Raw genomic sequence first — 22,540 nt, forward strand, 5'->3', positions numbered from 1 at the left:
CCCATTTTGACCTTTGCATTAGAAATGACAAGACAAAAATAGCTTACAGGGAGTTGATATTCAGGATAAGTAATGAGATAGTAAGAAAGCACCTAGTTCCCTTGATGGATTCAAGTCACCTGGCCCGGATGATTCTATACTTGGGTACTAAAAGAACTGGCAGTTCTTTCTGGAAAGAAGGCCACATTTCTTTCTGGAAAGAAGAAATTAGGGAGTAACCGTCAGGAATATTTGAAAGATCATGAGAACTATCATAAGACTGGAGAAATACAGGACTTGTTCTGATTTTTTCTAGCAAAAGGGGGAAGAAAACAGTGTGCAAACTTTAGTCCAGTAACTTCAACTTGGATTCCTAGGAAAATTCAAGAATAGCTCTTTAAGGAGATGCTTGGCAGATCTCCAGAAAGGGAAGTGGGGATTGTAGAGAGCCAGCAGGATATCATACAGATAACTTAATTTCATTTTCTGACAGGATTACTAAACTAATAGAGGAGGGAAATGCTGTGGAAATAGTGTTTTGTTATTTGCTAAAATCTATCAAATTATTCCTGTAGGGAAGAAATGTAAGCTAAACAACAGTACAATTAACTGACTGAATTCAGAGTAGCTGTAAATGATTATGTGTCAGAAGGTCTTAAGTATAGATCTACACTGTTTAACATTCTCAATTTGAACTGAGTAATTTGAATAAAGTAATTTATGCTCATTAAATTTACAGATGACACAAAGTCGAGAAGGATGGATAGCTGGGCAATTGTCTGGACAGGAAAAGATCTGACAGGCTTGAGCATTATAATTTAATAGGATGAAACAAAATGTGAATAGATATAGAGTCTTAGAGTTGGACCCAAAAAATTAACTTCTCAGGTACAAGATGGATGACATATGATGTTCTGAAAATGACTTGGGGGTTCTGTTGGGCTCCAAGTTCAATATGTATCAATAGTGACATGGAGACCAAAATAAGGGTGGACTCTGTTAGGAGAGGTACAGGTTCAAGAAATAGGTAGGTGACAGTCCTATCTGTGTTCAGATTAAGAAACAAACTGATGAATGGAGAGTGTTGGGGTCGGGGGGAGAGGAGGGACATCCAGAATGATAAAGAGCCTTGGGTTTATGAGGATCAGTTGAAAAAACTGAAGATATATAGTCTGAGGAAGGGAAGACTCAGGGTGAACATGAAAGGTGTCTTCAGGTATTTAGAGCAATATCTTGTTGATGAGGGATTAGAATCATTCCCACAAGCTAAGGCAGTGGTAGGGAGTAGAAGCTGTAAAAAGGCAAATTTAGGCTTGAGGTCTGGGGGGGGAAACAACACACAAAAATACCCTCAACATTTCCTAACAATGACAACTATCTGAAAATGGAAGGAATTATCTAGAAAGATGGACTCCCTCTTCTTGGCATCTTCAAGCAGAGATTGGATGATCACTTGATGGGTACATTGACGTAAGAATTCATTTTAAATTGGACTAAAAGAATCCCTTCCAACTCTCAAATTCTGTATTCTGTGATTTTGTGTGATGATGCCTAGATAAGAATTCTCGAAGGATGTAGCACATTATAAATAAGGGAAATACCTAGTGCAAAGCTACAAGGACAAGAGCACACAAGATCCATTCTTGGAACAGATAACGAAACATGACTGAATCCAAAATCAATACATGAAGCAACTAATGGATACACTTAGATATATCTGAATAGCTTGATTTTATGAATCAGATCTTTTGGAAGGTTTTGGAAGAACTGAAATATATATATTTGGCAAGGCATTGGGGTTGAGTGACTTGCCCTGGGTCACACAACTAGGTGTCTGGAGCTGGATTTGAACTTAGATCCTCCTGACTCCAGGGCCAGAGTTCTTTCAACTACGCCACCTAGCTGACCCCTGAAATTTATTCTTAAAGAAAAGGACAATTAATTGGAAATTCTTCATTGATGAAATGACATGAGTGTTTTTTGAAAACATGTCTGTTTTATGGTGGTCACCTAATGTATGTAAGATGCATTATAGGGAGAGACATTTAAAGTAGAGGCAGGCAGACAGAAAGAATAAAAAAGGATGGAAAGATGGTGAAATGATTAAAAAAAAAGAATCAAAGGACTTGGTAACTATCAAGAGAGTTATGAGGATTTGTGAAGTTTAGTATACAAATAGTATACCTAGCTATTAACTGCTGGACTCAGACTAACAGAGACTATACTATGCCTGTATATCTCCATTTCCCAAAACCATGAAGCCTCATCTTCACCTCATTCACTTTCAGCCCTGCCATAGTGACTGTACTTTTCCCCCAGGTTTCTACTTATTGCTGCTCTGAGAACTGTAACCAAATCAATTAGTAATTTCCCCTCTCCCACATTACGCATGATGACATTCTTTGTAACTTAATAGGTTGTAGCTTCATTCCTCTTGGCTAACATTCTCCTCTATGTGCTCTCTCCCCATCCTTCAATAGAATGTAAGCTCTCTGAGGTCACGGTCACCCTACTTTTTCATTTTTATTACTGATGCCTAGAACAGGGTTTGGTTTGGCATAATAATATTTAATAAACATCTTCCATTCATTCGTTGATGTGAATAATTCCCTTAGATCTCAGCAGTCAATCAACAAGTTCTTATAAAATGCCTGCTTTGTGCCAAACACTGCATAAACTGTGAGTAATGGCAAAGTTCCTCTTTTTATTCCTTCTTTTTCAGAGCATCAACTAGCCTTATCTGAGATGTGTCCTTCTGCCATTTCCATCCACTTTTTTCAGTAATCATAATCCCCACTCCAGCACAAAATTAATCTGTCTCATACCAGATAGTCTTAAATTACCTTAGAAGGACAATGGTTTGATTGTGAGATAACCACAGCCTGTATTGCTAAATGATGGAATGACTACAAAACAAAGCAGCCTAGCAGGTGGTACCACAGAGAGACACTAGACCTGGAGTCAGAAAAATCTGAGTTCAAATTTATCCTCAGACACTTCTAGTTGTGACCATGGGTGAGTCACTTAATTTTGTCTGACTCAGTTTCCTCTTTTGTAAAATGGGGATCATAACAGCATCTCTATCCTATGGTAATTGTGAGGATAAAATAATATAACAATGCTTACCTCTCTCTCTCTGTCTCTCTCCACATACCTATATTAAATAGTTGTCAAGGCTAAAGGTAAGCATGATCAGAGAAAGCCTCTCAGAGGTGGAAAAGAGGGAGAAAGTCATATTCATTTCATTGATGATGAAAAAAGTGAGGGGAAAAAAGGGCTAAAAGGCAAAGGTGTGAACAGGGTTAGGAAAAGTGGAAAATTAAATTGGATGTGGGGAGGAGAGAAAGAATGACTTTGAAGGTATTATCATTTCTACTTCTTTATTACCTGGAGTGAGTGATTTTAGATGAATCACTTGCCTGTATTCAGTTGTTTTCTCCAGCCTATTTTATAGATGAGGAACCAAGGCAAAAAGGGTGAAGTACCCAGGGTCACACAATTATTAAGTGTCTGAGGTCACATTTGAACTCAAGTCCTATTGACTCTAAAATCAGCACTCTTATCCATTTTGACCCCAGCTACCCTATCTGTCTTAGAAGTGAAGCAATTTAATGAAATAGAAAATTGGACATTGTGGCAGAGGGGCTATGTTGTTTACTATTTCCCTTAAAAATCATTTAACCTCATTTTAACCTAAAGTTAAGTTTCTTCTTTATAAAACTGAGATAGGAAGATCTGTACTGCCTACCTTTTGGGATTAGATTAAGTGAACCAGCTTCAGGTGATGTAGTCATAGATGAATTCACCTACTCTCTGTCATCTTTAGGCATGAGGAACAAACTGTTCCAGACTCTTGTGATGCCCCTCCTGGAACACAAAACTTCAGTAAATGGATCTCTTCCCGTCTTCCCACTGTTCTTACATGAATGTTTGGGTCATTAAATTACAGAATCACAGAATTTCTGAGAGAAAAGTAACCTAGGTGGTCATATAATCCAACAACTATAGAAAAAGATTCCCAGCACATCTAAAAATTAGTAATGCAGTCTTTGCAGGAAGGAGAAAGAATTCCCTGCCTCCCAAGGCAGAGTCCATTCCAAATTTGTTTAACTCTGATCATTAGAAAATTTTTCCTGATAACAAGTTTAATAGTAGCCTCTTTTCAACTTCTGGGCATTGCTACTAGCTTTGCTGTTTAATTTTTTTTTTTCATATGTCACTCTTTATTTCTTAAAGGCAGCTATTTGAACCTTTGTTTTCTCTCCAAGCTTACCATCATCAGTTCATTCAATTAATGTTCATACATCATGAAATCCAATCTCTTCTCCTAAAATAGGATGTTTTCCTTCTGGACACTTTCTAACTTAATGTGAGCTACACACTTAGTATATTAAAAAGGTATAAGCACTGATCATAAGAAATGGATGTGGCTCTGTAAAGACAATGGGAAGGGGCTATCCCTCTCCCCTTACAGTTCTATCTATTCTTACATAAGCAAACTTTCAATGATCTTCACTAAGTGAAAAGCAGTGTTATAATAGTCCTCAAACCCTATATACTTGACTACTAAACCAAATGAAGTGAAGATATAAGCTGTCTGCTGCAGCACACTGCAAATTTGTAAATCTTAGCAGTGTTGAAATGCCTTGTAAATCTAAAAATGCTATATAAATGTAATTATTTCTATAAAATCACTCTTAACTATCTAATAAATGCATACAGGCGCTCTAAGTATTAAGAATATAGAGAAAGGTAAAAGATAGTCCTTACTCCAGAGAGAATCTAACAGCTTCATAATCTTTGCTCTGGGTAATTTCACTGTCTGTCCCCCTCCTCATCTCTGCCTATTGCCTTCTCTGACTTCCTTTAGTCTCAACTAAAATCCTTTCTTCTACATGAAGTTTTTCCCAGTCAATTCAAGAGTTTTTCCTCTTGTTAATTATTTCTTATGCTGTATATAATCTCCGTACATTTGTTTACTTCTTTTCTCCCCAATAAGCTCCTTGAGGGCAGGGGCTGTCTTTGCTTCTTTTTGTATCCCCATTATTTAGCAATGTCTGGGACACAGTCAACATTTAAAGGTTTATTGACTTACTGATAGAATATCTAATGGAAGAGATAATTATACAAACAACTACGTAAACTTTTCCAGTTCCTTCAAATTGTTAAAAGGGTATTTATCTATTCAAGTGCCCATGCCATAGCTTTTTTTTTGTATCTACTGAAATCATATAGTCATTTAAAAAAAACTGAATTTCTACTTAATTTCTTCCTGTATCAATGAAAATCAACATTCCACACACTGGGAAAATTCTCAGTGGCACAAAGATAAGAAAAAGAATGTTGAGTACAAGAAACAACTAATAAGCTGGTTTGCCTGGAATAGAGAATGTTTGAAAGGAGTTATATGAAATATAACTGGAAAGGGAAGGGGAGAGTTTTACTGTGAAGGATGGTCTGTGTTTCAGAGCTATCATTTTAGCCACTAAGTGGAAAATATATTAGAGGGTGGACATTTGGAGGGTGGCACATCAATTAGAAGGCTATTACAATAGTCCAAGTGAGAGTTGACAAAAGCATGAAGGATAAAGCCAAAGTGAAAAGGGGTTGAAAAATGAAAATTGTTGTTAGTAAATGACTGAATGTAGGGATTAAGAAATGAGGAAGGGGGGTGGCTAGGTGGTACAGTGGGGTGGCTAGGTAGTGCAGTGGACAAAGCACCGGCCTTGGAGTCAGGAGTACCTGAGTTCAAATCCAGCCTCAGACATTTGATAAATTACCTAGCCAGATGACCTTGGGCAAGCTACTTAACCTCATTGCCTTGAAAAATCTAAAAAAAAAAAATGAGGAAGAGCCAAGTATGACTTCAAAGTCATGGTCATATCTAAAGAAATATAAATTTGGTGGAAGAATGGGTTTTAGAGAAAATATGAGTCCTATTTGGGACATGTGGAATATGAGGTTCCAAGATGACATTTTGGTGAAGTTTCCATAATATGGTTGATGATATGGAACTAGAGTTCACAAGGAGAGATAAAAGACTGGAATTATACATTTGGAAGTGAAATCTCAACCATTTGGGGTTAAGATCACCAAGGGAGAATAGGTAGAAAAGAGAAGATGGATGGAAACCTGGGTGGATGATGATGATGATGATGATAGACCAGCAAAGAAGACTGAATAACAACCATCTAATGAGAACCAAGACAGAATGATATCTAAATCAGTTTCAAGAGGGTGTTTGAAAGAAAGGAGCAGCCAACTATGTCAAGAACTGCTGAGAAGTTCAACAGAATAAGGATTCAAGTTAGGTCCTAGATTTACCACCTTAGAAACAATTGAGAATCTTAGAGTGAAAGGATTCTGTTGAATTATCGGATTAGAAGTTTGAATGCAGATACCAAGTAGTGGAGAAAGGAATGAGCGAGTATACCCAATCCCTTGTAGGAATTTGGCTGAGTTAGGAAGGAGAGATATAGGAAGGAATGACAAGATCATATGAAGAATCTTTAAGGATGAGGTAGAGAGAGGGGTACATTTGAAGGCAAGTGCATAAGAGGTTGATAAAAAGAAGAAATACCAAATAGTCCTACTCCCAGATGAGACAGAAGGAGATAGGCCCAAAAAGCACTCAAGGAGAAGTTAGCCTTGGCAAGGAGGAGATCCATTTTTTCATTAGGTGGTTTGTAAGAAGATCAGGAAAAGAAGTGGAAACTTGCTTATTCTACACTGCACCATCTGTCCCAACTATACATTTTGGGAATTTCATAGACATCATGTTATAAAATTAGCTTGCATGTGAAGTTCACAATGAAGACCTCCAAAGACTCCTCTTAACTGAACTAAATTTGAGATTGATAATGGGTTCAAAATGAGAGCCTAGCCAAAGAGATTGAATCACTACATTTCCCAGAATTTATTACATTATATTTATATCATATTTAGACTTTCTGCCTTTGACTCCTATAACTACAAGATTTTGAATAACCAAAATCACTTGAATGCTACATGATCTGACTTTCCAGAAGTTAGAGCAAGAAATTCTTGCTAACAGGATCAACACAACATATAATAATGTGTATCTTTTGATTAATTGAAACATAGCACTCCATTCTCAGTGTGGTACATATTAGGATATGGTATATAGTAAATGTTCAATAAATCCTTGTCAACTAACTAAGGTTGTCAAAGATTACATTAATGTTATACTTATAGCATCAAGAATTTGAAATACAGAGCACAGGTGATTCCAAATAAGGAAGACAAGCTAATCAGATCATGTGGCATTCAAATGATTTTGATTATTCAAAATCTTGGCATTATAGGAGTCAAGGCAGAATGTCTACATATAATGCAATAAATTCAGTACTAAAAAAAAGATCCAATTTCCACAAAGCTATGATATCAAATTTTAATACTCAAATATTTCAGAGAAACAATAATGTCACTAGTGATGTAACTTGTGTAACTCTGGTCCATATTCTCTCAAACTGTGCCAAAAGAGTTACAATTATGCTGGAGTAGAGACCTTTCCTAGTTTTTCCTTAACATTGTAATAATACTAGTGGATCATGGGCTGTCCATCAATTATTCTATTAGTTTCACTTTTGCTTTATAACCAGGTCATCATCTTTTTCACTCATATAGTTCTCTGATAATATTCTTTGTACTATTCATGCTTTGTAATTCTTCATTTGAAATGTACTGTAGCCTATTCACATCTACCATGACTCTGGGTGATCATCACTGACTTTGGGTAATCTTCAATTTTAAATCTTTGAAGATTGTGCCCTTCCATGATTCACAATCATGTAACACAATATCAGAATATTAATATTTAAAAAAGGTCAATGAGAAGCTTGAGGCTATCAAAAGAATTTTTAATTTCCAAAAAAATTCCCTCAATTTTAGAGCCAACTAATTATCTTTATTCAGAATAGGGTCAAGATATGTCTATTGATGAATGAGTTATGTGGTTTGTCCATTCAACTATATTTTTATAATTCAAAGAGTAGGTACCCTTCATTCCTTTGGTTTTTCCTGTGTAGATAGGTGGAATAAGGATGATTATGAAGTTAATTTAAGAAACTCTTTAGTGTTCCTGGACTTGATGCATTCAGCCCAAAGTCAGTCATGAATAGGATTATGAACCTTCTCTGTATATATATGCTTACTTTGTCTATTGTGGTTCCCCCCTCCCCAATTTTGGTTTTTGTCTGTCATTTCCACTCCAATTATGAAGTAATACTTATCATGATCTTTTAGCCACTTGCTCCAAGATATTTTATAAATTGACTTTCTAAATGTGCATAAAGTTTTTTAAAGTAAATTTATTTCTATTAAAAAAACCCAGAAAACAAAAGTATAAATGGATCTTTTCTTAAAGTGAAAAATAGCATCTACCTAAAATCTACAGCAAACATTATCTGTAATAGAAATAAACTAGGAAAGTCTTTCCAGGAAGACCAAGGATGAAGCAATTGTGACCATTATCACAATTAATATTCAATATTATACTAGAGATTCTAGCTATAAAATAAGAAGCGATAATAGAAATTAAAAATAGCCAGTGAGGAAACAAAACTATTGCTTTTTACTGATGATATATGGTGGTTTACTTAGGGAACCTTAGAGAGTCAACTAAAAACAATATGAAATAAACTGACAAATCATCAACATTTCTATATATTAATAACAAAATCCAGCACTAAAAGAAAGAGAAATTTCATTTAAAATAACTACAGACAGTAAAAAACCAGTTGGGTGCCTCATTGCCACAGGAAACACCCTGGAACTATATGAACATAATTACAAATTACACTTTTCATATAAATACAAATCTAAACAACGGGAGAAATATTCATTGCTAATGAGTAGACCAAGACACTACAACAAATTAATCTACCAAATTAATTTGCTTTTTCAGTGCCATATCAAGCAAACTATCAAACAATTATCTTACAAAGATAAAAAAAATAACAAAATTCACCCAGAGGAAGTCAAGATTATCAAGGGAAACGATGCAAAAAAAAAATAGATAAAAAGTTGGTGTTGCAGTACCAAATTTCAAATTATATTACAAAGTGATAATAATCAAAACAATCTGGTATTGGATAAGAAATAGGGTGGTTGATCAAAGGAATAGGCTAGGCACACAATATACACAAGTAAATGATCACAGTAATCCAATATTTGATAAACCTAAAGATCCAAGTTATTGGTGTAAGGACTCATTATTTGGCAAAAATTGCTGAGGAAATTGGAAAGCTGTCTGACAGAAGGCAGGCATAGACTGACATCTCACACTGTATACTGAGATAAGCTCAAAACGAGCCCATGATTTAGGCATAAAGAATGTTATCATAAGTAAATTAAGGAAGCATAGAAAAAATTACTTGTCGGATTTTAGGAAAAGGAAAGTGTTCATGACCAAACAAGAGATAGAGAAGTTCATGGGAGGCAAAAGCAATGCAGCCAAAATTAGAAGGAAAGAAAAAAAATTACAGCAAGTTTCTCTGCTAAGGGTTTCAGCTCTCAAATATTCAGGGAACTGAAGCCAGATTTATAGAAATCAGAGCCATTCCTCATTTGATAAATAGTCAAAGGACAGGAATAGGCAGTTTTCAGAAGAAGAAATCAAAGCTATTACTAACCAAATGAAAAAATATTCTCTATCTCTAACAATTAAAGCAGTACAGATTAAATCAAGTCTGAGAGATCACCTCACACCCATCAGATTAACTAACATTACAGAAGAATAAAATGACAAATGCTGGAGGGGAAGTAGGGAAGTAACTATACTCATATACTGTTGGTGGAGTTAGAACTGGTCTAGCCACTTAGGAGAACAACTTGGCACTTAATACCCAAGGGCTCTAACGATATACTAGGGCTGTACCCCAAAGAGATCAAAGGAAAAAGGAAAAGGATCTATATGTATAAGAACATTTATAGCAGTTTCTTCTGTGGTAGCAATGAATTGGAAACAGAGGATGCCTATCATTTGGGAAATGGATGAACTGGTTGTGGCATATGATTATTATGACAAAATGGGAGGGGGTATTTCAAAAAACCTCTGAGAAGTCTTATATGAGTTGAGGCAAAGTGAAGTGAGAAGAATCAGGAGAATATTCCACACATTAACAGCATTGTTGTAAGGATGATCAACTGTGAAAGACATAGCTACTCTGATCAATTTGATCAATGATCCACAACAATTACAAGGGTTCATAATGAAAAATCTGTCCACTTCCAGAGCTGATAAATTCTTATTGTCCTCCATTCCCAAAATGTCCTCTCATATTTATCTTAGAAAACCCCTTACTTCCTTTAAGATTCAACAAAAATACCACACTGTCTTCTCCCCAGCTTCTTGTGCCCACCTTCCCTAAAGTGCCTTGTGTAAGGTACTGCCCCACATACATGTGAGGACATTTGGGTTGCTGAAAGGAGAAGGAAAAGATATTTGTTAAGGGAATTTAATAAAATCAGCCCAAGGGGCAGTTAGGTGGCATAGTGGATAAAGCACTGGCCCTGTAGTCAGGAGTATCTGGGTTCAAATCCAGTCTCAGACACTTAACAATTACCTAGCTGTGTGGCCTTGGGCAAGCCACTTAACCCCGTTTGCCTTGCAAAAAAAAAAAAACAAACTTAAAAAAATAAAATAAAATCAGCCCAAGATAAAACATGGCCTCTCAAATAAAATGTTTTGGAGACACAAAACGTTCTAAAAACCTGAGAGAAAACTATACCTCAGATAAATGTTCTGAAAAGGACCAGTCTGATGGCAGAGCATGGACTTAATTAAACATGGTTTCAGTGCACTATGTTCTATCAGATCAAAGCCTGTTTTCAAGGTTTTACAAGCTATGATTGAGAAGTCAAGGAACTGTCTGGGAATTATGGGGAGATTAAATAGAAACTCATAGGCTACACCATATATAAAAGTAGTTTCTAGAATTTCATATCATAGAGTCTATGTGAGTCACTGATTATGAGGAGGTTTGAGACATGAGAAGCCAAGAGAAAGGAAGGGGTTGGAAATGACCAGACGAAGAGAGAAGTAGGAGAGGAAGTGAGCACAGGAGATATCAGGAATAGAAAACAGGAAAGATAAAATGTAAGTTCTTTGAGGTTAAAGGCTGTTTCCTTGTTGTCTTGTCCTCTCAATCTAGCACAGATCCCCATCAAATGGTATATACTCAAGGCAAGCTGGTTGATTGACAGGGATACAATGATAATAGGACAGACTTGGAAAAAAAAAAGACTTCCAGAAGCTTGACAAATCAGGTATCCAAGACTGGGGGGGGGGGGAGAGAGAGAGAGAGAGAGAGAGAGAGAGAGAGTTAGTAATCAAAACATATACAATCCATAATATTCCTGCTTTTAAAAATAATGTATGAACTTCTAAAAATTATTGAACTGTAGATTAAATTATGAGACCTATTTGTTCATCTTTTAATTTAGCAAAGCATGTATGGTAAATACTTAATAACATACTTTATAGATATAAAATAAAATATTATATATTAATGATAATATGCTTCCCTGGAATATTCCTGATTATCAAAAAAGATACACTTCCGGGGAAACCAAGCAGGAGCTATTACACATTTAGAGAATCATTAAGCATCAGGCATAACAAGGTTGGAAACTGGAAATGAGCCATAAATTAAGACTGAGGTACAGGCAACAGGGCCAATCCAAACTAGCGATAAAGCCTCTTTGCCTGCTTATTAAACTCACACAGGCCAATCATCAGATATTAGGGGTGCGATTAGGAAAGTAGAACCCTGTGGGTTGGGAACTTCAAGTTAAAATGACCAAATGAATAAAAGTAAATCATCTAATTCCTACACATGTCCTTCAGAAAAGATAAAATAAAACAGAGCCAGAACAAATAAGGATTAGGCAATAAGACAGAAACTAAAGTAAAGAACCTCCACCAGCCAAGATCAGCAAAGGGCTTTCTGGTAGGTAAGGAACAGGGCCCAGATAAAACAAATGCAGTTTTCAGAGAACTTTCAGGTCTAACAAGCCCCAGGGTGGTCAAGTATACCCCAGCAGGGAGTAGAAGATGAAGTGCACTAGCAAGAAGGCCCCAGGGTGGCTAGCATCTTTGGATCTCTGGGCCCTGATGAGACATGCAAACAGCAGCTGGCAGCTATCAAAGCAGAAGTTCCTACTGAGAGGTCAGTAACCAGTCATGACAACCTAAAGACACTCAATGTTTCTAACAATCAATCATGGTTTAGATAACCTTGACGGGCTTAGCACTCTCTACCTGGAAGGTATAGGTGAGCCTGGGTCCTATCAGTCTTTGTACACAAAACATATGAGTGTAAAGGAGGGCCAATGAGAGAAGCAACCCAAAACACATCAGGATCAAAGAGGGACCTTATACCCCATCCAAGTAGGGAGAAGCAAAGTTTCACTCTAAGAAAACATTCTAACTCATAAGGATGAAAATTTGAATAAACTGAAGACACAATGATAAAGAAATTGTATGGATATCTTTTTTAGAGAAGAAAGTAACTACAAAGACAAGCCTCAGATAAAAGTATGTCTTTGTTTAAAATTATTCTGGGAAGAAATAAAACAAAAATTTCTTAACATTATTATAAAGTAAATAAGTTCTAGAGAAAAGGGAATATACAACTTAGTATATGAGTTTCAAAACTTTTTCGAAATAAAGGAATTCTTGAAAGTTAGATGCAAAGGACAAAGTAAAGATAGATATAATCTACTAATTATCTCCTGAAAGAAACACACAAATGAAAGTCTTAAAATATGTCAGCTTCATGAAAAAAAATACTGTGAGCACCAAGGTTCAAGTACCAAGAACCATAGTCAGAAGCACACAAAAATTAGCCCCTTCCATATGGTAAAGGAGAGATTTAGGAATATAAAAGGTGAAAGATAAAGGCTTACAGTCAAAAATTACACTTACTCTGCAAATGTATAATTCTCTGATTGAAAAAAATTATATTTAATGAAATAGAAGAATTCCAAGCATTTCTGATGAAAAGATCAGAATCTTTGAATTCAAACACAGGAGTCAAGACCAATCTAGTAAAGTAATTGCACTGGAACAATTAGAAAGTAATATGGTGAAGAAGTACTTACCTTCTAATAGAGAGCACACTCTCAGAAACTAATATCCTAACTAATATCCTTAAAAAGAGGTCTGGGACTGGTTTTATTTGTCTTACTGAACTTAAGTGAAGAAAGAAAAGGGAAAGGAAAAGAAAAAAATATATATATATATATGGAAAGAAAGGGGGAAGGATAAGGTAAACTTCCTACTTCACATAAGTGCAAGAGAAAAAGACATGGAAGAAGGGATGGAAGAATCAGCCATCACATGAACCTTACTTTCATCTGAATCAATCAAAAGACATATTCATGTAAACATATATAGTTAATAGAGACTTTTGAGTAAAAACCAGATTAAACTCAATAGGAAAACAAGAAGTAACAGGGAGCAAAAGGTTTAGGAAGGAGGGTAGAAGCAAAATAACCTCCAACTTTGGATGGTTTATCATAAAGTTGGAGGGGGAAGGATTTAAAAGAAAGAAAATTTCTTATTAGATCTGGTCAAAGGAAAAAAGAAGAAGGGGAATAGAGTGGAAGTAGACTACATACTAGTTAGTATTTAGCACCTGTTTCCTCTTTAACTTCTTTTTTTGTAAAGAGAGGATGGGAGTAAGGAGAGGAAAAAGTGGAAGTAGGTATGATAGAGGAAAATATAAAATAATGAGGGGAGAAATGGGGAGGAAGGGAAGAGACTGGCAAAGTAGCCCGCCCCCAAAAGGTTTTGATGCATTTTAAAAATCTGTCAAAACAAGAAGGAAGTTCAGAGGGAAACGCATGAAAAGGAGAGTTTTGAAAAGAATGTGTTGAATTTATTACATAATAGAAATTAATTGTTCATGTACAATTCTCATCCACTCTACTTAATATATGGACATGCTTATTTTATAATTAAAACTTATCAATTAATTCATTTTAAAAATTAATTTAAAAAAAGATTTGAACTAGAACAACTACCTACAACTAATCCAGGAAAAGGTGAATGGAAATCAGTGAAAATATTTTATCTGAATTGGATCAAGGTAAAAGTCTTAAAATCCAGAACTAGAAAGAAAAGTGCTAGTATATGGTTTTATAATACATTACATTTGAGCTACCCAAAAGCCCAGTTCTCATTCCTGAGAAGTGAGTTAGCAAGGAACTGACCATGGCCAGGAAAGAGGCAATAAATACATTACTCTGGTTAATGATCTGGACCCTCTATATCCTTATCAAACTTAGACCTGATAGGTGGGCTGAAATGAGCCCAACAGTGCATGGTGATTATTTCAGGGTATGATGATCAGTTCACTAAAATGATCCAAGGCATGTCTAGGTAATGGGAAATATTTATGGCACAGGAAACTAGGAAGAGCCTACCAATTATGATTTCCCCAGGATTTCAGATACCTTGATTTGCTTATTCACTTCATATTTAATATTTTTTTAAAAAAAGGAAAATGAAGGAGAAATTCTACTGCTTTCTACCACTTTCTACTACTCAATTCTACTACTCAACTGAAAGCTGAATACTTTTATTTCTTCCTTAACCACCCGCAGCAAGCTAGTCAAATAGAGACAGGATAGAATAGATAATATAAGAAACCCTGGATTTGGAATAAAAAGAGCTGGATGCAAATCCATTCTCTCTCATTTACTGACTGTGGGAATTTCTACCAGTACTTTAACCTATCTGAGATTCAATTTCTTCACCAATGAAATAGAGATAATAAAGCTTCCATATCTCTCACAAGATTGTTATGAAAATCATATGAGACTATACATAAAGAGTAGTTTGTCAACCTTAATATGCATTTTAATTGCCATATAAAGTGCTTTATAAATGCTGCAGTGATGCAAGATGGATTCCAGAGACAATGGTTCTGCCAGTAACTTTTTAACTGTTTTGATCCTCAGTTTCCAGAACTGTAAAATATGGATGTCAATGTGATAATATATATATATGTATGTATGTATATATTTCAAGGCAATGAATGGGGTTAAGTGGCTTGCCCAAGGCCACACGGCTAGGTAATTATTAAGTGTCTGAGGTCGGATCTGAACCCAGGTACTCCTGACTCCAAGGCCAGTGCTCTATTCACTGCATCACCTAGCCGCCCAAACTTGATGATATTTTAAAAATATTTCCAGTTCCAACCATCTGTAATTCTATCAATCAGTCTCTGTTTGGAGACAAATATTTATAAATATTTCTCATCATTTTAATCTAGAGAAAAGGAATGGAAAGAATGAGAGAACAGCTTATCTGCAACCTGTACATATATAATATGCCAATATGAAATGGTACTTTTGGGGGCTCTTGTCTAGCAGCTCATATAATCCCAAGTACCTACAATTACCATAGAATGAGTGGAACACAGAGGAATTCTCAGACTTAAATTATAAAGCATATTGGGGGGGTGGTGAAAAGGAGAAGCAGATTTTAATTTTGAAGTCTGTTCAATGTTTCATAATAAAGTAAAAGAGTAAGGACATTTATATTTAAGTTATTGAAGACAATATAATATAGAATTAGAAAGAACAAAGCTAAGGTTAAGGAATGGAAATAGAAATGGAGGGGAAAAATAAATTTTTGCCATCTTTGATTTCTGTGGTCAGAATTGGGTCTAGGGCTAATTCCTTCTTTTGGGTTATTCTGTATTGAAAGGAGGTACAATTTTCATTCCATAGAACTCCTCTCTTCTTGTTCTCTCTTCTATTCCTGAAATCATGAAAACTAATAAAAAAAATTTCCATAGAAACCAATTTTGATGAAGCTTTGGCTACATAGTCTTCCATTAGAATCATTCAGAAGGCATATTAAAAATAAAACCACCAATAAAAGCCATTTATAGCATCCAAAGTTCTTTCCCCATATCAGTTACATGTGATAGGCATAAGTAATATTATTCCATTTTACAGAAAAGGAAACTGAGGTTAAGAAAGCAAGAATAACTTACTCCAGATTCTGCAACTAATAAATGACTGAGCCAAAACAAAAATCCTTATCTTAAGACCACAATAGCCTCCACAACTGAGAACTGAACCTAAGGTAAAAAAAGAATGTATAGAAAACTATCCAATCAATAATGAATCTTAAGAACTATTTTAAGTTTTGAGCATCTATTAAAAGTTCAATTTACTGTTATATATTTTGAAAAATGAATTTGTTTATAGCTTAAGTCAATCAACCAATGAATACTTATTATCTACTTACAATCCTTTAGAAATCACATGACTATTAAAATATATACAAATTCAAGTAAAAAAAAATGATTGCTTCACTAGACATAGGCTGCAGTTTGCTGGCTTTTTTCCCTCCTTAAGAATGAAGTTTACATGGCTTGCGATTTGTTCAGTGCAAGTTGTTCTCATTATAATGAGTACTTACCACAATTTCAGACCCTTATCTGGAAGAAGTACATTTTGTACTATGTTATTCAAGCATATACCCCTCACATCAAGTTACAAATAAAAGTCGATATGCAGAGATGATGAATGATGGCCATTTGCTACACAGATATACTCAAGAGGAAAGGCCAACTATTATTACTATCAATTTTCTCTTTCATGTAGCAATTTAATAGAACAATCAGAAGAGGATGCTCCATTCCCCTGCTTTTGGACCATTTAATTACTTTGGAGTATTGAAGGGAATGTTCTTAACTTAATCACTGATTGAGAATCTTAATTCATCTTTAACCAATTGGATAGTTTATTTTCTTCATGTACCTAAACATTATTCCAGCAGATAGACATCTTTGTTTCCAAAAACAAAGAACTTTTAGAAATATTGGTTCTGAAAATGTAAAAAGTTCAAGTGGCACTGAGACTTTTATTTAAGTAGGACATAGTGACACAGACACACATCAAGACCCTGGATAGCTTTATGATGATGGACAGCAACCTATTAATCATAAGAGAGATTATTCAACAAATACCCTTTTCCCCTTTGATGGGTTTACTTCATTCTTTTCCATCCCTTTCCCCAACTGAAATTAATATAATTAACAATAATTAATTGAGCATTACATGTTTATCATTAAGGAAATTATGTGAGATCTGTTTAAAAAAATAAGCCTATCAAAAAGCAGAGTAATTTAACAATGTTTACTGATTCAGCAGCAGATGCCTTGGTCTACAAGTTCAAACCTGAACAACAAATTCATTCACAGATAACAATGAGAAAAAAAAGAGACATGATAGTAAGGGGGGCCAGGGAGAGGGGGAAGGAAGGGGAAGGAAAGCAATATTATACTGTTACTTCAAAAGAAATAAGGACAGCTGGCTAAAAGTGGGTGTGCATTTGAAGAATCCTTTTTAGCTGGGGTGGAGAGACTTGCCTCTAAAATATAAACAGTTTCTCATGTGATAGAGGTCCCTAACCTAGGCTCAGATGGTGGGTTGCCTCACCCTGCCATACTAATTCTTCATGAAAGGGAAAGGAGGTAGAGGTAGAAGATGAAGCAAATCAGTGCTCAAGAGAATTTTGTGAGTCTAGTAAATAGTGCCTTGTATGTTATCCAAATAAATATTTTAAAATCAAAATCAAAAGCTTAAAACTTAAGGAAAGTGCAAATCTATAAATCTATATCTCTATATATCTCTATCTATCTATCTATCTATCTATCTATCTATCTATCTAATCTATACATACATACACACCAGGTTAAATTCTTTACAGTAAGGCTTAAAAATCTACAAACCCCTTTTTAAAAGTACAATAGGGCAGGAAGTAGCAAAGTCATAATCAGTAACCCTAGATCTTTTTGAAGTGCAAAAGAAGCAAAGTAACAACCTACTGAGTAAAACTAACATCACACCTCAGAATCAGTCAGCGATGAGAGAAAAATCATTAGCAGTGTCCTAGTCTACTTCTAGAATTTCAAAACCTATTACAAGAGCCAGAAACAAAAAACATTTGCACATAATACTTTACTTTTCAAGAATTTGCTTCAAATTATTGCCATATTATTATATATTTTAAAACTATTTTTAAAAAACTAGATGCTGCTGTTCTTCCATATTACCGCCAAAGAATAAGCATTTCTGAATAGTTAGCCCCCACTTTTTACCTGATTAAGATTTACATGTTTGTTTCTTCCCTCTAAATTTTTGATTCAGATTCAACCAAAATCATGACAAAGCTAAGTCTTAGAAAATTTTGTCTTTTAGAAATATCTTAAAACCAGGTATCTAGGAATATAATGAGCTCTTGTTGTAGAATTAAGAAAATAACTTAATCTCTTCAAAATGTCAAATGATATGTTTCTAATACGACAGCCCTGAAAATTTGGTGTAAAGGAAAGAAAATGAAGTAGAAAAGGAAAAACTGATTTGTTCCCCCTCATAATACCCCTTATAATGGATCTGCATAAATTTTAAATAGCAATTATTTGATTAACTTGATAAATGTAATCAATAGTGTTATGTAAATTTATAAAATAAATTTAGTTGTAAATTTGTATTCCGTATTACTGAAATACACATCCACTTTTAGCCAACTGTCCTTATTTCTTTTGAAGTAACAGTAAAGTATTACTTTTCTTCCCCTTCCCTCCCCCTCCCCCGGCACCCCTTGCTATCATACCTCCTTTTTTTTTTCATTGTTATCTTTGCTAGAATTTGTTGCTCAGATTTTTATATAATTACATTAACATATTATATTTTATAATTATGAATGTTAGCCTATGTTCTGTTATCCATGTAACAATTATCTGGGTTTCCACCTATCTATAATCACATATGGTAGAAGGGAGAAAATAGAGGAAAAGGGAGGGAGAAAATGAAAAGTTAACTTGAAAAGATGAACACTTACACACCACAGAATGAAAGGCAAATGTTGTCAAAAGTTGATATCATCTATCCAGACATTCATGCTTTTAAGTCTCCTCTGCCACTTGCTTCCTCCCTTTATCTCCCCCTTACCTCCTCTCTCCACCTTCCTCCATGCCTTCAGCCCCCTCTCTAGCCCTCAACATTGAGGAAAAAACTAAAAATTGAAACCTGGATAGAATTTTATCTACCACCACAGATTCCTCAGTCAGACTTAAAGAACTAATGAAGAGTTGTTTGAAGTTATGGTAACTAAACTGTGTTCTAAATTAAAAGTATTCCTAGTGGCCACTGGACAAAATGCTTATATAACTAATGTGGAAATGTGTTAAACATGAATATACATGCATAACCTATATCAGATTACTCCCTGTCATGGGAAGGAGGTAGAGGAGGAAAAGAGGAAGAAAAAAATGTGTAACTCAAAAGTTTATAAAAAGATGAATGGTGAAAACTATTTTTGCATGTATCTGTAAAAGTAAAATAACATTCAAAAAGAAAAGAAAAGAAAACATGTTCATGTTAGACATTTTACTACCACCATATTCAGGTTTTATTGTACCATAACACTAGAATTTGGGGAACCAGATATTCTATAGCTTCAAGAAGTCTGATATCTCTAGTCTGAGACTGATCCAGATACTTTCTTTTTTAATTTTATTTTTTCCAATAACATGTAAAGATAGTTTCCAATATTTGGAGTTCCAAATTATTCTCCCTTCCTTCCCCCTTCCCTTCACAACTAATAATCTGATTTAGATTATACATGTACAACTATGTCAAACATATTACCATATTAATCTTGTTATGAAAGAAGAATCAGAACTAAATGGGGGAAAACCATGAGAAGGAAAAAGAAAATAACTTTAAAAAGTGAAAATACAGTTCTTTCTCTGAATATGGTTGGTATTTCCTATCATAAGTCTTTTAGAATTATCTTTGCTATCTCTATGGCCTTCTGTATGGCCAGATATTTGCCATCTCAACTTGTATCTTGTGATGAGTATCTATATCTTGTATAAGATGAGTAAAGTGGTTGAAAACATTTCCAACAAATATGCTGACCCTGTTAGGGCTCAAAGCCAAAAAATTAGGAATGGATTTGTTTTACATTGTATTTCCTGGTCAGTAAATTTATTTTCCTCACTTTTCCCTCGAGGCTAATAGTACTCAAAGTCAAGCATGAGATTCCTAATTTTCAGTTCTGCAAAGAATACAACGAAGGGAACATGCTGCCACCATCACCCTACAACCAGACAAGGTAAGTTTCCCTAAACTACATCAATACAGAATAAAATGAATGAAAATTAATACAGAATAAAATGAATATATATATATATATATATATATATATATGTTGTAGATATATAAAAACTACACATGGTAAGATTTCAAGGAAAATGATTAGTAAATTATCATTCCAAAATGCCAAATCAGCTAGCTCCAAACATTGTGATAGTGTAGTGATATTATGGGCAATAATACGAACTGAACTAAACAGTTTCTAGACATGAAACTGTAATTCCAATTATGTGAGTCAAGTCATGTAATTGGGCAACAGGATATAGAAGTCTGGAATTACCTTTAGGCATATACTTAGGCATGACTGAGCGTCTCTACCAACCCTATAGAGATAAAGGAAAGTGTGCCTGAAAATAAGCTAAAGAATAATTTGAAGAGAGCCGGAAGCTTAATTATTGGACAATGAAAGCTTGTTCTAAGTCTAGGAAAGCTTTTTTTTAACCCTTAGGGAAATGGGGGTGGTGATGGTGGTGGTGGAAGAGGCCAGATGGAAGGACAGACTGAGGGTTATGAGAATAATGGGAAGGACAGAATAACAACAAAAGAAATGTTCCATAACAATTTTGCAAAAAGCTTTCCATGAAATTTTTTAAAACAAATTTAACATACTATTTCAGTTTTCAAATTTTGTTTGGAAATTTAATACAGTAACATAATTAGGTACAAAAATACAATTGGAAGAGTTCTTAGAACCTGGGAATGGTTCTCAGTGGGTAAGAAAAGGAACAAAACAAAGACCAGAACAAAGAGACATGAAGCTGATTTTTTTTTGTTTTTGTTTTTCCAGGGAAAACAGTATAAATAGTTTGTGACTCCTCCTGTTTATATACTGTTCCTTCCTAGATTGATTAAAGCATTGGCTTGTGATGAATTTACACCACAGTGAAAGTCTGACAACTTCAAAATCAACTTCATGTTTGGTCTCTATTCTTTTAGGTGATAAATAGTAGGAAATCCGTGAGGGAATGTCATTTGAAGTCAGCCATTAATCATGAACCAAAATGGGTAAGTACCCCATAAACTGCAATGATCCGTTTCCTATTAGCATCACACAACAGAAGGCAACTTCATTTGCATTAACAATTTTTATGACCTTTGTAAGTAAAGAGGACAAGGTTAGGAAATGGCTTATTTTTTGTGTTATAAATGTTAATTTATAACATTTTATAACAATTTATTATGCCATAAAAAATTCTTTAAGAACCTAAGCTATTGATTCATTCATTGAAGAGGCAAGAGTGTTCCAAAAAAAAAAAAATAGGAAAAAAGGAAAATTTTCTCCTATGTGTAGTTTTTCAAAAGTGTTTCCTTAACCCTTACAAAGAATTTTCATCATGCTTATCCTACACTTTTCTTTTAAGTAATTCACATTTCCTCTCATGAATATACAATAGAAAAAATTATTTTAAAAATTTATTTGATATTTAAAAGTCCTCTGTATCCAAGTTTCAAAATAAGAGTCAGTTTTTTGAAATTTTTTTGGTTAACAGTAGATTTCCTCATTCCAAAAGACAAAAATATATAAAGGAAACTTGACTTTATGCTAAGTAAATATGTCAAAAATAGATGTTACAGAAATTCCCATAAAATACAATCTAACCTAGTTCTAAAAAACTTAAATGCTAGATTAATCAGATATATCCAGAAGGACTTATCCCCTATTAAAAAAAAAAGATATCCATTGTAAATTCAGAAAGGATTCAGAAGATTTAGAGTTAGAAATGAACTTAAGATCCCATCATCTACTCCATTAAAAACCTTGAGACATTGAAAAGTAAATTGGAGATATCAGGTCATACATGAAAATAATCTGGATTTGAACACAGTTCCTCTACTACCATAAAAAAAGTCAAATCATTCCAGTTCCGTTATCAAGAAAACTCCAAATGGGGTCACAAACAATCAAATATGACTGAAAAACAACTCAACAAGAAAACCTCTAGTATCAAGACCTAAATCCTATCTATTACTTAGTAGGATAGCAAAGAGAAGTTTTAAATGGCAAGACCAAAAAGCTAACAATTAAAGAAATGTTCTTCTATCTATTATGATAATAATCCTTGACAATGATATAGTGTTACTAATTTTAAAAATACCCTAATATATTATTTTTTTAAATCTTCAGAACAACTCTGTGAAAGTATTATTATATTCCCATTCTATAACTGCAAAATCGAAGGCTCACAAAGGATCACTTACCCAAGGTCATGCAGCAATGAAGTAGTGGATCCTGAATCCAAAGACTGCAATTAAGAAAAGAGGAATTTTTTACTGAGATTTAGATGTATATACAAATAAAATATACACAAAATTAAGTACTTAAGATATTTTAAAGAGTATGTTTCCAATCTGA

General features: G+C 34.5%; 1 protein-coding gene across 1 annotated transcript in view; it reads right to left on the minus strand.

Annotated features, from left to right (window-relative positions):
* Nucleotides 1–22,540, minus strand: part of GREB1L (GREB1 like retinoic acid receptor coactivator) — a 269,600-nt gene that overhangs the window by 220,902 nt on the left and 26,158 nt on the right. The window contains exon 2 of the mRNA XM_074200527.1: nucleotides 22,387–22,430. The gene's annotated coding sequence lies outside the window, so the exon portion shown is untranslated. The remainder of the gene's footprint in view (nucleotides 1–22,386; nucleotides 22,431–22,540) is intronic.

The sequence above is a fragment of the Macrotis lagotis genome, chromosome X (assembly GCF_037893015.1).
Source record: "Macrotis lagotis isolate mMagLag1 chromosome X, bilby.v1.9.chrom.fasta, whole genome shotgun sequence".
NCBI classification, from domain to species: domain Eukaryota; kingdom Metazoa; phylum Chordata; class Mammalia; order Peramelemorphia; family Peramelidae; genus Macrotis; species Macrotis lagotis.